Source organism: Arachis stenosperma, chromosome 4 (genome assembly GCF_014773155.1).
Source record: "Arachis stenosperma cultivar V10309 chromosome 4, arast.V10309.gnm1.PFL2, whole genome shotgun sequence".
NCBI lineage: Eukaryota > Viridiplantae > Streptophyta > Magnoliopsida > Fabales > Fabaceae > Arachis > Arachis stenosperma.
In genome coordinates this window covers 60,229,413-60,245,071 of record NC_080380.1, presented here as the reverse complement: position 1 = coordinate 60,245,071, position 15,659 = coordinate 60,229,413, and the positions used below count along the sequence as shown (strand labels likewise).

Genomic DNA, 15,659 nt, shown 5'->3' with positions numbered 1-15,659 from the left:
CAGACTGAAATCTAAGCATTTTCCCCGAACCATTGTAAGCCAATTCTTTGGATTTGGGTTCATGCTTTGATCATGGTTCCTAGTGATCCATGCGTTTGCATAGAACTCTTGAACCATTAAGATTCTGACTTGTTGAATGGGATTCGAGAGAACTTCCCATCCTCTTCTTCTAATCTCTTGTCGGATCTCCAGATATTCGCCCTTTTTGAGCTTAAAAGGGACCTCAGGGATCACCTTTTTCTTGGCCACAACTTCATAGAAGTGGTCTTGATGGGCTTTTGAGATGAATCTCTCCATCTCCCATGACTCAGAGGTGGAAGCAATTGCCTTCCCTTTCCTCTTTCTTAAGGTTTCTCTGGCCTTAGGTGCCATCAATGGTTATGGAAAAACAAAAAAGCTATGCTTTTACCACACCAAACTTAGAATGTTGCTCGCCCTCAAGCAAAAGAAGAAAGAATAGAAGAAGAAGAAGATATGGAGGAAAAGGTGAGAGGTGTGGGTTTCGGCTAAGGGGGAGAAGAGAGGGTAGTGTTGTGTGAAAATGAAGAAGGATGGAGGGGTTTATATAGTGAAGGGAGAGGGGTTTGGGTTCGGCCATATAGGGTGGGAAAGAGATTTTGAATTTGAAGGTAGGTGGGGTTTATGGGGAAGAGTGGATGGATGTGATTGGTGAAGGGGTAATGGGGAAGAGAGATTGAGGTGATTGGTGAAGGGTATAGTGTTATTGGATTGTGTGAAGAAGATAGAAGTGGGGTAGGTGGGGATCTTGTGGGGTCCATAGATCCTGAGGTGATCCTGTGGGATCCACAGATCTTGAGGTGTCAAGGATTTCTCATTCCTTCACCTTTTAGGCATGTAAAACGCCCTCTGTATGCAATCTTGGCGTTTAACGCCAGACTGATGCTTGTTTCTGGCGTTAAACACCAAAATGTAGCCTGTTCTGGCATTTAACGCCTAAATGTAGCTTCTTTCTGGCATTTAACGCCAGCCTGATGCTTGTTTCTGGCATTAAACACCAACTTGGTGCTTGTTTCTGGCGTTAAATGCCAGACAGATGCTTGTTTCTGGCATTTAAATGCCAAACAGCTCTTCCTCCAGGGTGTGCTTTTTCTTCTGCTATTTTTGATTCTGTTTTTAATTTTTGCAGTTGTTTTGTGACTCCACATGATCATAAACCTAATAAAACATAAAAGAACAATAGAAATATAGATAAATAAAAATTGGGTTGCCTCCCAATAAGCGCTTCTTTAATGTCAATAGCTTAACAGTGAGCTCTCATAGAGCTTCACAGATGTTCAGAGCATTGTTGGGACCTCCCAACACCAAAATTAGAGTTTGAATGTGGGAGTTCAACACCAAACTTAGAGTTTGGTTGTGGCCTCCCAACACCAAACTTAGAGTTTGATTGTGGGGGCTTTGTTTGACTCTGCATTGAGAGAAGCTTTTCATGCTTCCTCTCCATGGTTGCAGAGGAAGATCCTTGAGCTTTAAACACAAGGTAGTCCCCATTCAATTGAAGGACTAGCTCTCCTCTGTCAACATCAATCACAGCTCCTGCTGTGGCTAGGAAAGGTCTTCCAAGGATGATGCATTCATCCTCATCCTTCCCAGAGTCTAGGATTATGAAATCAGCAGGGATGTAAAGGCCTTTAACCTTCACTAACATGTCCTCTACCATTCCATAAGCTTGTTTTATTGACTTGTCTGCCATCTTTAATGAGATTCTTGCAGCTTGTACCTCAAAGATCCCAGTTTCTCCATTACAGAGAGTGGCTTAAGATTTATACTTGACCCCAGGTCACATAAAGCCTTCTCAAAGGTCATGGTGTCTATGGTACAGGGTATTAAGAATTTACCAGGGTCTTGTTTCTTTTGAGGAAGAGTTTGCTGAACCCATATATTTAGTTCACTAATGAGCAAGGAAGGTTCATCTTCCCAAGTCTCATTACCAAACAACTTGGCATACAGCTTCATGATGGCTCCTAGATATTGAACAACTTGCTCTTCAGTTACATCTTCATCCTCTTCAGAGGAAGAATAGTTCTCAGAGCTCATGAATGGCAGAAGAAAGTTTAATGGAATCTCTATGGTCTCTATATGAGCCTCAGATTCCTTTAAGTCCTCAATAGGGAACTCCTTTCAGTCTGGAGGATGTCCCATGAGGTCTTCCTCATTGGGATTCATGTCCTCCCCTTCCTCATTGGATTCGGCCATTTTGATAATATCAATGGCCTTGCACTCTCTTTTTGGATTCTCTTCTGTATTGCTTGGGAGAGTACTAGGAGGAATTTTAGTAATTTTCTTACTCAGCTGGCCTACTTGTGCCTCCAAATTTCTAATGGAGGACCTTGTTTCACTCATGAAATTTAAAGTGGCCTTAGATAGATTAGAGACTATGTTTGCTAAGCTAGAGGGGCTCTGCTCAGAATTCTCTGTCTGTTGCTGAGAAGATGATGGAAAAGGCTTGCTATTGCTAAACCTATTTCTTCCACCATTATTAAAGCCTTGTTGGGGCTTTTGTTGATCCTTCCATGAGAAATTTGGATGATTTCTCCATGAGGGATTATAGGTGTTTCCATAGGCTTCACCCATGTAATTCACCTCTGCCATTGCAGGGTTCTCAGGATCATAAGCTTCTTTTTCAGAAGATGCTTCTTTAGTACTGTTGGATGCATTTTGCAATCCATTCAGACTCTGAGAAATCATGTTGACCTGCTGAGTCAACATTTTGTTCTGAGCCAATATGGCATTCAGAGCATCAATTTCAAGAACTCCCTTCTTCTAAGGTGTCCCATTACTCACAGGATTCCTGTCAGAGGTGTACATGAATTGGTTATTTGCAACCATGTAAATGAGTTCTTGAGCTTCTGCAGGCATTTTCTTTAGGTGAATGGATCCACCTGCAGAATGGTCCAATGACATCTTAGAGAACTCAGATAGACCATCATAGCATATATCCAAGATGGTCCACTCTGAAAGCATGCCAGAAGGACACTTTTTGGTCAGCTACTTGTATCTTTCCCAAGCTTCATAGAGGGATTCACCATCTTTTTGCCTGAAGGCCTGAACATCAACTCTAAGCTTGCTCAGCTTTTGAGGAGGAAAGAACTTGGCCAAGAAGGCTGTGACCAGCTTATCCCAAGAGTCCAGGCTATCTTTAGTTTGTGAGTCTAACCATGTTCTAGCTCTGTCTCTTACAGCAAAAGGGAAAAGCATGAGCCTGTAGACTTCAGGATCTACTCTATTAGTCTTAACAGTATCACAGATCTGCAAGAACTCAGTTAGAAACTGATAGGGGTCTTCTGATGGAAGTCTATGAAACATGCAGTTCTGTTGCATTAGAGCAACTAGTTGAGACTTCAGCTCAAAATTGTTTGCTCCAATGGCAGGGATTAATATGCTTTTTCCATGAAAATTGGAAGTAGGTGTAGTATAATCACCAAGCATCCTACTTGCATTGTTGTTGGGTTCGGCCATGTCTACTTTTTTTCGAGATTCTCTGTAAGGTTTTCTCTGGATTGTTGTGCTTTAGCTTCTTTAGCTTCTTCTTCAAAGTTCTTTCAGGTTTAGGATCAGCTTCAAAAAGAATGTCCTTGTCCTTGCTCCTGTTCATATGAAAAAGAAGAGAACAGAAAAGAAGAGGAATCCTCTATGTCACAGTATAGAGATTCCTTTATGTGAGTAGAAGAAAAGAAGAATAAGAATGAAGAAGAGAAAAATTCAAACATAGAGGAGAAGAGAGGTTCGAATTTTAAGATGAAGAGAAGTGTTAGTAAATAAATAAAATAAATAGAAGAAGATGAGAGGGAGAAAATTTCGAAAATTGTTTTTGAAAAAATGGTTAGTAATTTTCGAAAATTAAGAGAAGAAATAAAATTAAAATTAAAATTTGAAACAATTAGTTAATTAAAAAGAATTTTGAAAAAGGGTGAGGAATTTTCGAAAAATAGAGAGAGAGAAGCAGTTAGGTGGTTTTGAAAAAGATAAGAAACAAACAAGTCAATTAGTTAGTTGAAAAAGATTTGAAAATAAAAAAGATAGGAAGTTAGAAAAGATTTTTGAAATTGATTTTGAAAAAGATATGATTTGAAAAGATATGATTGAAAAGATATGGTTGAAAAATTTTGATTTTTAAAATTAAAATTGATTACTGGACTAACAAAAAACTAAAAGATATGATTCTAGAATTTAAAGATTGAACCTTTCTTAACAAGAAAGTAACAAACTTTAAATTTTTGAATCAATCACATTAATTGTTAGTAAAGTTTTCAAAAATTTGAAATGAAATTAAGAAAAAGATTTTGAAAAATAATTTTTACAATTTTCGAAAATATTAAGAAATAGTGAAAAAAAAGATTTGATTTTTGAAAAAGATTTTTGACTAACAAGAAACAACTAATTTTAAAATTTTTTGACTAAGTCAACCCAAAGATTTCGAATTTTTGAGTAAAATAAGGAAAATATATTTTTTTTATTTTTGAATTTTTTATGAGGTGAGAGAAAAACACAAATATGACCCAAAACATGAAAACTTTGGATCAAAACCAATGATGCATGCAAGAACACTATGAATGTCAAGATGAACACTAAGAACACTTTGAAGATCAAGATGAACATTAAGACTTATTTTTGAAAAATTTTCAAGAAAAGAAAAACATGCAAGACACCAAACTTAGAAATTTTCAATGCTTAGACACTATGAATGTAAAAATGCATAGGAAAAATAACAAAAAACACAAAACAAGAAAATATGAAGATCAAACTAGAAGACTTATCAAGAATAACTTGAAAATCATGAAGAACACCATGCATGAGTTTTTCGAAAAATGCACAAATTTTAAAACCATGCAATTGACACCAAACTCAAAAATTGACACTAGACTCAAACAAGAAACCCATATATATATATATATATATATATATATATATATATATATATTGTGATTTTATTAAAATTTTTTGGATTTTTTTCGAAAATTATTTTGGAAAAACGAAAAAGAAGAAAAACTTTCGAAAACTTTTTGAAAATAAAATAATGGTTGAAACAAAAAGAAAATTACCTAATCTGAGTAACAAGATGAATCGTCAGTTGTCCAAAATCGAACAATCCCCGGCAACGGCGCAAAAAACTTGGTGCACGAAATTGTGATCTCAATGGCGCCACAACTTGGTACGCACAATTGTAATATCACTCTTTTTCACAACTTCGCACAACTAACCAGCAAGTGCACTGGGTCGTCCAAGTAATAAACCTTACGTGAGTAAGGGTCGATCCCACGGAGATTGTTGGTAAGAAGCAAGCTATGGTCATCTTGTAAATCTCAGTCAGGCGGATTCTAATGGTTATAATCGTTTTCGAATATAAAGACAAACAAAGCATAAAATAGAGATAGAGATACTTATGTAATTCATTGGTGGGAATTTCAGAAAAGCGCATGAAGATACTGTGTTCCTTCTGAATCTCTACTTTTCTACTGCTTTCATCCAATCGTTCTTACTTCTTTCTATGGCAAGCTGTATGTAGGGCGTCACCGTTGTCAATGGCTACCTCCCATCCTCTCAGTGAAAATGGTCCAAATGCACTATCACCGCATGACTAATCAACTGTCGGTTCTCGATCATGTTGGAATAGAATCACTTGATCCTTTTGCGTCTGTCACTATGCCCAACACTCGCGAGTTTGAAGCTCGTCACAGTCATCCCATCTCAGATCCCACTCGGAATACCACAGACAAGGTTTAGACTTTCCGGATCTTTGGAATGGCCGGCAATAACTCTAGCTTATACCACGAAGACTCCGATCTTTCGGAATGGAGGCTAAGAGATACGCGCTCAATCTAAGGTAGCACGGAAGTGGTTGTCAGGCACGCGTTCATAGGTGAGAATGATGATGAGTGTCACGGATCATCACATTTATCATGTTGAAGTGCAGCGAATATCTTAGAATAGGAATAAGCTGAACTGAATAGAAGAATAATAGTAATTGCATTAATACTCGAGGAACAGTAGAGCTCCACACCTTAATCTATGGTGTGTAGAAACTCCACCGTTGAAAATACATAAGTGATAATGGTTCAGGCATGGCTGAATGGCCAGCCTCCCCAAATAGGATGTGAATTGAAAATAGGGAAAAAGACTCCTAGTACAATAGTAAAAAGTTCTATTTATACTAAACTAGCTACTAGGGTTTACAGAAATAAGTCTAAGTGCAGAAATCCACTTTCGGGGCCCACTTTGGTGTGTGCTTGGGCTGAGCTTGAGCTTTACACGTGCAGAGGCTTCTCTTGGAGTTAAACGCCAAGTTGTAACGTGTTTTTGGCGTTTAACTCTGGTTTGTGACGTGTTTCTGACGTTTTATTCTAGAATGCAGCATGGAGCTGGAGTGAACGCCAGTTTGCATCATCTAAACTCGAATAAAGTATGAACTATTATATATTACTGGAAAGTCCTTGATGTCTACTTTCCAACACAATTGAGAGCGCACCATTTGGAGTTTTGTAGCTCTAGAAAATCCATTTTGAGTACACAAAGGTCGAAATCCAACAGCATCAGCAATCCTTGTCAGCCTCCTATCATATTTTTGCTCAGGTCCCTTAATTTCAGCCAGAAAATACCTGAAATCACAGAAAAACAAAAAAACTCATAGTAAAGTCCAGAAATGTGAATTTTGCATTAAAACTAATAAAAACATCCCTAAAAGTAGCTAGATCCTACTAAAAACTACCTAAAAACAATGCCAAAAAGCGTATAAATTATCCGCTCATCACACGCGTCATGGACGCGTGCGTGTGATCAGGTCTGTGCGCAACGCACACTTCCGGTGCCACTCCCGCGCAACTTTCTGTTCAATATTTATTTTTTTCACGCACACACATATGACGCGTACGCGTCAGCGACGCTTGCGCATCGTGTGCATTTTTTTTATTATGCAGAATGCAGAATGCAGATGAATATACAGAAATTATGAATGAACACTAGTACCCGAAATCATGGTCTCACACACTTTCTTCACAACTCCGTGTAGCTGACCAGCAAGTGCACTGGGTCATCCAAGTAATACCATACGTGAGTAAGGGTCGATCCCACAGAGATTGTCAATTTGAAGCAGGCTATGGTCATCTTGTAAATCTCAGTCAAGGCAGATTCAAATGGTTATGGGGTTTTGATAATTAAAAGATAGATAAAACATAAAATAGGATAGAGATACTTATGTAATTCATTGGTAGGAATTTTAGATAAGCGTATGGAGATGCTTTGTTCCTTTTGAATCCCTGCTTTCCTGCTGCTTTCATCCAGTCATGCGTACTCCTTTCCATGGCAAGCTGTATGTTGGGGGATCACCGTTGTCAATGGCTACCGTCCGTCCTCTCAGTGAAAATGGTCTGGGTACAGATTACGTAGGGCTAATCATCTGTCGGTTCTTACTTGTATTGGAATAAGATCCAATGATCCTTTTGTGCACTGTCACTGCGCCCAGCACTCGCGAGTTTGAAGCTCGTCACAGTCATCCCATCCAGATCCTACTCGGAATATCACCGACAAGGTTTAGACTTTTCGGATCTCAAGAATGCTGCCAATTGATTCTAGCTTATACCACAAAGACTCTGATCTCACGGAATGGAAGGCTCTGTTATCAGGAGAGGCAACCATACATCATGGACCAGGAGGCCAAGAGATATACATTCAAGCTTGTTTTCAGGTAGAACGGAAGTGGTTGTCAAGCACGCGTTTATAAGTGCGAATGAATATCTTAGAACAAGAATAAGCTTGAATTGAATTGAAAATAGTAGTAATTGCATTAATTCATGAGGAACAGCAGAGCTCCACACCTTAATCTATGAGGTGTAGAAACTCCACCGTTGAAAATACATAAGTGATGAAGGTCCAGGCATGACCGAATGGCCAGCCCTCTAAACGTGATAAAGAGATCAACAGTGATACAAAGATAGTCTCCAAAATGATCTCAAGATCTCCCCTATGCTCAAATACAATAGTAAAATGTCCTATTTATATTGAACTAGTAACCTAGGGTTTACAGAAATAAGTAAATGATGCAGAAATCCACCTCCGGGGCCCACTTGGTGTGTGCTTGGGCTGAGCATTGAAGCTTTCACGTGCATAGGCTTTTCTTGGAGTTAAGTGCCAGCTTTGATGCCAGTTTGGGCGTTTAACTCCAGCTTTTATGCCAGTTCTGGCGTTTAACGCCAGAAAAGGGTAGAAAGTTGGCGTTAAAATGTCAGTTTGCGTCATCAAAACCCGAGCAAAGTATGAACTATTATATATTGCTGAAAAGCCCAAGATGTCTACTTTCCAACGCGATTGAGAGCACGCCGATTGGGCTTCGATAGTTTGAGAAAATCTATTTCGAGTGCAGGGAGGTCAGAATCCAACAGCATCTACAGTCCTTTTTCAGCCTCTGAATAAGATTTTTTCTCAGGTCCCTCAATTTCAGCCAGAAAATATCTGAAATCACAGAAAAACACACAAACTCATAGTAAAATCCAGAAATGTGATTTTTGCATAAAAACTAATAATTATATACTAAAAACTAACTAAATCATACTAAAAACTACCTAAAAATAATGCCAAAAAGCGTATAAATTATCTGCTCATCAAACATTAATGAAAATAAGATAAGCTAAGATCAAGGATAAAAAGGAATGATTATACCATGGTGGGTTGTCTCCCACCTAGCACTTTTGGTTTAAGTACTTAAGTTGGACGTTTGGTGAGCTCCTTGTCACGGAGGCTTGTGCTTGAACTCATCCAGGAATCTCCACCAATGTTTGTAATTCCAATGGCCTCCGGGATCCCAAACTAGGCGCAAAGAGCCTTCAAGCATGTTAAAACAAGTGATAAGTGATGTGCGGAAAACGATCCGACACAAAACTCACCGGCAAGTGCACCGGGTCGCATCAAGTAATAATAACTCACGGGAGTGAGGTCGATCCCACAGGGATTGAAGGATTGAGCAACTTTAGTTTAGTGGTTGATTTAGTCAAGCGAATCAAGATTTGGTTGAGTGATTTGTGATTTGCAGAATTTAAATTGCATAGAAAGTAAAGGGAACGGGTAATTGACATGAAATTAAAGAGAACAAGAGTTAAAGTGCTGAATCTTAAAGAACAAGAATTTAAATGGCGGAAACTTAGAATGCAAGAAATGTAAATTGCAAAATCTTAAAATGCAAGAAATGTAAATGGCGTGAATTGTAAAGGGAATTGGGAGTTGGATTTGCAGAATTTAAACAAGGAAAAGTAAAATTGCAACAAGTAGAGAATTAGAGAATGGCTTGGATTAAACCGGATCTTAAACAGAAAAGTAAATGAGCATGGAAACATTAAACAGGGAGTGGTAAATGGGAAATCCGGATCTCAGGACCCAAGAGACTAGAAAACCAAGTCTAGATCTCAATGCCTTCCTAGATCCAACAAGAACAATTGCAAGGGAATTGTAAATTGCAAAGAGATTAGATGAAGGAGCAAGTAACCGAAATGGAAATTCAATTGCAGTGAAAATAAACAAGATCCAAGGTGAGATTGAAACAGAATTCCTTCAATTCTCCAACCCAAGATCCAAGACAATTGTAATTGAAATTGAAAGCAATAAAACTAAGAGGAAGAGAATGGAATTCTCTTTCCCCTAAACTAAGAAATTAAAGATCACTCAATATCCAAAGCTCTCCAAAAACTATTATGAAAATTCCAAAGGAAAGCTCCCCGAAGAACTTGAATTCTATCCTATTTATACACTTTCTTCAAATGATCTTCAAGCCTTGAGTTGGGCCTTTTCTCTTGGTGGAATTGGGTTGAAAGAGGCCTTGGTTGATTGCTCTTGGAGTTTGGAGAGGAACCAAAGTGAACCAATTGAACCGGGTTGGAATTTTGCAAAAGCTGGAGTAAAAGTTTGAGCAAAAGTTAGGGGTCTAACTTTTGCTCCAACTTTTCATATCAGCTACCACAATTTGCTGATAGCAACGTTGGTGCAAAAGTTAGGGGTCTAACTTTTGCTCCAACGTTGGCCCTTCCTAGTGCACCTATGGCGCCAACGTTAGCCCAAAAGTTAGGGGGCTAACGTTGGCGCAAACTTTTGCTCCTCCCCTTGTATCTTCATGTGCCAACGTTAGCCCAAAAGTTAGGGGGCTAACGTTGGCGCAAACTTTTGGTGGCCAGGGAGGTTTTTCTCATGCCAACGTTAGCCCAAAAGTTAGGGGTCTAACGTTGGCGTAAACTTTAGTAGCCCAGGGAGTGATTTTCAATTTCCAACGTTAGCCCAAAAGTTAGGGGTCTAACTTTGAGGCTAACTTTTCACCCAAAAGTTTGTGCAAAAGTTTGAGGGCTAACTTCAGGTCCAACTTTTTGCTTCCTGGTTCAATTTCACTTATTTCATTGTCCTCTCTTTGCTTCTAGTTATTCCTTCTTGCTTCAACCTTTCTTCAAGCTTTCTTCACCTATCATTAATCAACCAAACACATCAAAGCTATGCTCAAAATCATGAGATATTCATTCTATCCTAATATGCATCAAATATAGCATAAAACCTCATGAAATTGCATTAATTCATCTATGGTTAATTCAATCAAAGGAAGCATGAAAATCTACCCAAATTGGCTTACTTAGACCTCAAGAAAGTGCATAATTCAAGTGAAAACAAAAGAAAAAGACTAGTGAAACTAGGCTAAGATGACTTGTCATCACAACACCAAACTTAAAGCTTGCTTGTCCCCAAGCAAGAAATGAATTATTAAGAAGAAAGAATGAAATGGAAGAGGATGTTCATGCTAGCAGAAAATTATTGGTAGTTCGTGGGGTTTTGTGTGGATATGCACATACTCACTTCTTACTGACTCTTAGGCTTAGAAAGTCTCCTTCAAGCTTCAAGTACCATACTGCTATGACCTCTCATTATTTCTCTATCCTTGGCTATTACTTTTTTCTAAGGCTTTATTTGAGTGTCATGTGTAGCAAGTTCATTTTCTTTTCTGTATACTTGACACATTATTCACCATGGACACTTGGCTCACATTCCTTCTTAAAATATTGATGCCCAGCACCTCTTTGGGTTACTAAATGCCTTGTAGTTAGGTTGCTCTTGATAGTGGACTTTCAGCTGATGATCCCGGATTAGTTAATCCAAGTCACCAAGTGTTGAAGCACTCCAAAGAGCTTACTAATCCAAGCAGATCCTAGTACAAAGACACCACAGGCATATATTTTAAAGTTCAAGCTATTGGTGTCCAGCCTTGTTTCTTTTTGTTTCTCTTCTTTTTTTTTTCTGCCACTTTTTGGCTATTTCTTTTCTTCCTTTCTTTTTGTTTTCCTTTCTAACCGAGGATCTTTATTTAATTGAGATTCATATACGGTAGGCCACTCTATTCTTAGAAGGAGACATCCTAGCTCTTTATTCACTAAAAGTGAGCTTTTATACAATCACACACATACCACCACTTATTTTTATCATACTTCTATCTAACAGAGAACTATCTCACTTCCTTCAAACATTTCTTTTATTGAATTAAAGATGCAAGGGACAAAACATGCTTTTAGTCAAGTGGAAGTAAACACACAAGCACATAATTAAGCTAGCTCACTTATTTTAAGAGAAAATTGAATCTGTTTGAACTAAGTGAACACTTTAACAGAACATACTCAAAACATTTCTTAACAACAAAGGTTAAGTATAGATACAACCTATTGGTTTGCAGTTCTTTTGTTCTTCCTTCTGTTGTGCCCCTTTTCGAGTCATGATGCATAATTCCTTGCTACTTCCTCTGATTCAACAGTTTAACTCTGGGCAGACTTTTATGTTCTTGCTAAAGGTTATAGAGTTAGGACTAAAAAGCAGTTATATGGTTGAATAATCTGTTTGATTGCTCGAGACTAGCAATGTGCAGGAAGTTAGAATGTGTTTCTGAATGAGGTTTTGGTGGAACACCAAACTTAGAATCCTACATTCTCCCTTAAATTGTTTTTGGTGTGCAATGGTGGACGAAATTGTGATCATGCTTGAATTTGGCTCTTTGGTATGTACACAAAAACTATTGTGTCTCTTGTTGGATTCACAACTCCGTTCAACTAACCAGCAAGTGCACTGGGTCGTCCAAGTAATAAACCTTACGTGAGTAAGGGTCGATCCCACAGAGATTGTTGGTATGAAGCAAGCTATGGTCACCTTGTAAATCTCAGTCAGGCAGATTAAAATTGTTTATGGGTTTGAAAATAGAAATAAGAAAATAGATGATATATAATAAAAGGGATAGAATACTTATGCAGATTCATTGGTAGGAATTTCAGTTAAGTATATGAAGATGCTGTAAGGCTCAAGGACGCCTGCCCTCCTACTGCTTCAACTCAATCCTTCTTACTCCTTTCCATGGCAAGCTGTGTATAGGGGTTCACCATCAGCGGTGGCTACTTTCAATCCTCTCGGGAAAATGATCCTATGCGGCTGTCACTCGCATGGCTAATCGTCTGGAGGCATCACCCATGGTTGATGGCTACATCCCATCCTCGCAGTGAAAACTAATGCTCACGCACTCTGTCACAGTACGGCTAATCACTGGTTGGTTCCCGCGCCTACTGGAATAGAATCCCTTGATTCTTTTGCGTTTGTCACTAACGCCCAGCACTTGCAAGTCTGAAGCACGTCACAGTCATTCATTACCGGAATCCTACTCGGAATACCACAGACAAGGTTAGACTTTCCGGATTCCCAGGATCCTACTTGGAATACCACAGACAAGGTGAGACTTTCCGGATCCTCATAAATGCCGCCATCTATCTAGCTTATACCACGAAGATTCTGTTGGGGAATCTAAGAGATACACGTTCAAGCTCGGTTGCATGTAGAACGGAAGTGGTTGTCAATCACACGCGTTCATAAGTGAGAATGATAATGAGGGTTATCTAACTCATCACATTCATCATGTTCTTGGGTACAAACGAATATCTTGGAATAAGAATAAAAGAAGAATTGAATAAAAGAAAATAGAATTGTATTGATACTTGAGGTACAGCAGAGCTCCACACCCTTAATCTATAGTGTGCAGAAACTCCACCGTGGAAAATACATAAGTGAAAGAGGTTCAGGCATGGCCGAATGGCCAGCCCTCTCATTGATCAAGTGACCGAATATTCAAAAAGATTAAACTGTCAAAAGATGTCTAATACAATAGATAAATGTCCTATATATACTAGACTAGCTACTAGGGTTTACATGAGTAAGTAATTGATGCATAAATCCACTTCCGGGGCCCACTTGGTGTATGCTTGGGCTGAGCTTGATCAATCCACGAGCTGAGGCTTCTCTTGGAGTTGAACTCCTAGTTATGACGTGTTTTGGGCGTTCAACTCCGGATCATGACGTTTTTCTGGCGTTTAACTCCAGACAGCAGCATGTACTTGGCGTTCAACGCCAAGTTACGTCGTCAATTTCCGAATAAAGTATGGACTATTATATATTGCAAAAGCCCTAGATGTCTACTTTCCAACGCCGTTGAGAGCGTGCCATTTGGAGTTCTGAAGCTCCAGAAAATCCATTTCGAGTGCAGGGAGGTCAGAATCCAACAGCATCAGCAGTCCTTTTGTCAGCCTTTTTCAGAGTTTTGCTCAAGTCCCTCAATTTCAGCCAGAAATTACCTGAAATCACAGAAAAACACACAAACTCATAGTAAAGTCCAGAAATGTGAATTTAACATAAAAACTAATGAAAACATCCCTTAAAGTAGCTTGAACTTACTAAAAACTACCTAAAAACAATGCCAAAAAGCGTATAAATTATCCGCTCATCACAACACCAAACTTAAATTGTTGCTTGTCCCCAAGCAACTGAAAATCAAATAGGATAAAAAGAAGAGAATATACTATAAATTCCAAAATATCAATGAATATTAATTATAATTAAATGAGCGGGACTTGTAGCTTTTTGCTTCTGAACAGTTTTGGCATCTCACTTTTTCCTTTGTAGTTTAGAGGGATTGGCGTCTCTGGGGAACTTAGAATTTGGGATAGTGTTATTGACTTTCTTAGTTAAGCATGTTGATTCTTGAACACAGCTACTTATGAGTCTTGGCCGTGGCCCTAAGCACTTTGTTTTCCAGTATTACCACCGGATACATAAATGCCACAGACACATAACTGGGTGAACCTTTTCAGATTGTGACTTAGCTTTGCTAAAGTCCCCAGTTAGTGGTGTCCAGAGCTCTTAAGCACACTCTTTTGCCTTGGATCACGACTTTAACCACTTAGTCTCAAGCTTTTTGCTTGGACCTTCATGGCACAAGCACATGGTTAGGGACAGCTTGATTTAGCCGCTTAGGCCTGGATTTATTTCCTTGGGCCCTCCTATCCATTGATGCTCAAAGCCTTGGATCCTTTTTACCCTTGCCTTTTGGTTTTAAGGGCTATTGGCTTTTTCTATTGCTCCTTCTTTTTCTATATACTCTTTTTAGTCATTTTTTTTCACTGCTTTTTCTTGCTTCAAAAATCAATTTCATGAATTTTTCAGATCATCAATAACATTTCTCTTTGTTCATCATTCTTTCAAGTACCAACAATTTTAACACTCATAAACAACAATATCAAAAGACATATGCACTGTTCAATCATTCATTCAGAAAACAAAAAGTATTGTCACCACATCAATATAATTAAATTAAATTCAATAATAATTTTGAAATTTATGTACTTCTTGTTCTTTTGAATTAAAACATTTTTCTTTTAAGAAAGGTGAAGGAGTCATGGATTTTATTCATAGCTTTAAGGCATGGTTACATACTAATGATCATGAAATAAAGACACAAAGCATAGATAAACACAATAATTAAAAACCGAAAACAGAAAGAAGTAAAGAACAAGGAATGAATCCACCTTTAGTGGCGTCTTCTTCTTGAAGGACCAATGATGTTTTTCAACTCTTCTATGTCCCTTCCTTGCCTTTGTTGCTCCTCCCTTATTGCTCTTTGATCTTCTCTTATTTCTTGGAGAATGATGGAGTGTTCATGATGTTCCACCCTTAGTTGTTCAACATTATGGCTCAAATCTTCTAAGGAGGTGTTGAGTTGCTCCCAATAGTTGTTGGGAGGAAAGTGCATTCCTTGAGGCATTTGTTGATGATGAACTTCCTCATGTTCTTCTTGAGGGCCGTGAGGAACTTCTCTTGTTTGCTCCATCCTTTTCTTGGTGATGGGCTTGTCTTCTTCAATGGAGGCATCTCCATCTATGATGACTCCAGCTGAGTAACATAGATGGCATATAAGGTGGGGGAAGGCTAGCCGTGCCATGTGTGAAGGCTTGTCGGCTATTTTGTAGAGTTCATTGGAGATGACTTCATGAACTTCTACTTCCTCTCCAATCATGATGCTATGAATCATGATGGCCCGATCCATAGTAACTTCAGATCGGTTGCTTGTAGGGATGATGGATCTTTGGATGAACTCCAACCATCCTCTAGCTACAGGCTTGAGGTCCAGTCTTCTTAGTTGGACTGGCTTGCCTTTGGAGTCTATTCTCCATTGGGCGCCTTCCACACAAATGTCCATTAGGACTTGGTCCAACCTTTGATTAAAGTTGACCCTTCTTGTGTAGGGGCGTTCATCACCTTGCATCATGGGTAAGTGAAACGCCAACCTCACATTTTCCGGACTGAAGTCTAAGTATTTC

The 15,659-nt window shown here is 38.7% G+C and overlaps 1 non-coding gene across 1 annotated transcript; it reads left to right on the top strand.

The window, feature by feature from the left end:
• Window positions 1–2,980: 2,980 nt before the first annotated feature.
• LOC130978506 (small nucleolar RNA R71) lies at window positions 2,981–3,084 on the top strand. The gene has a single exon (XR_009086133.1). It is a non-coding gene; the product is annotated as a small nucleolar RNA R71 (small nucleolar RNA).
• The last annotated feature ends 12,575 nt before the right edge of the window (window positions 3,085–15,659 follow it).